Source organism: Nanorana parkeri, unplaced genomic scaffold (genome assembly GCF_000935625.1).
Source record: "Nanorana parkeri isolate BGI_ZX_2015 unplaced genomic scaffold, ASM93562v1 scaffold61, whole genome shotgun sequence".
NCBI lineage: Eukaryota > Metazoa > Chordata > Amphibia > Anura > Dicroglossidae > Nanorana > Nanorana parkeri.
Window position 1 is genome coordinate 1,504,986 of NW_017306329.1, and position 681 is coordinate 1,505,666.

Consider the following 681-nt stretch of genomic DNA (forward strand, 5'->3'; position numbering starts at 1 on the left):
ATGATTAATTTTCTCTCATCCTACCAAGCAGGGGCTCCACCCTCATATGATCACTTATCACCCATCATACCAGGGACTCCACCCTCATATGATCACTTATCCGCCATCAGGGGCTCCACCCTCTCATGATCACCTATCACCCATCATACCAGGGAGGGGCTCCACCCTCATATAATCACTTATCACCCATCATACCAGGGGCTCCACCCTCATATGATTACTTACTACTAACCATACCAGGGGCTCCACCCTCATATGATCACTTATCACCCATGATACCAGGGGCTCCACCCTAATATGATCACTTATCACCCATCATACCAGGGGCTCCACCCTCAAATGTGTTCACTTACCACCCAGCACTCCAGGGGCTTCACCACCATCACGTATTTGAAATGCTCACTTCCCGTGTTTTTCCTTTCTATAGAAGATTTGTCTATTTCAGGTGTCTAATTACTATCTGTGCTGACCCAGCTCCTCCACCCCTTCCTCCCTCGTGTTGGTAAACAGTTGCCCAAATAATGTGCACGTTACAAAATCACATCCACCATCATTGGATTCTCCAGAGCCTCTGCTTTCAGAACATGTAGAATGTTTTGGGGGTATTAAGCCATTCTCTAGCCAAATATGCCATTTTTATCGTGTGCCAAAAATTAGAAAATTGCTCCGATAGTGAAGTGG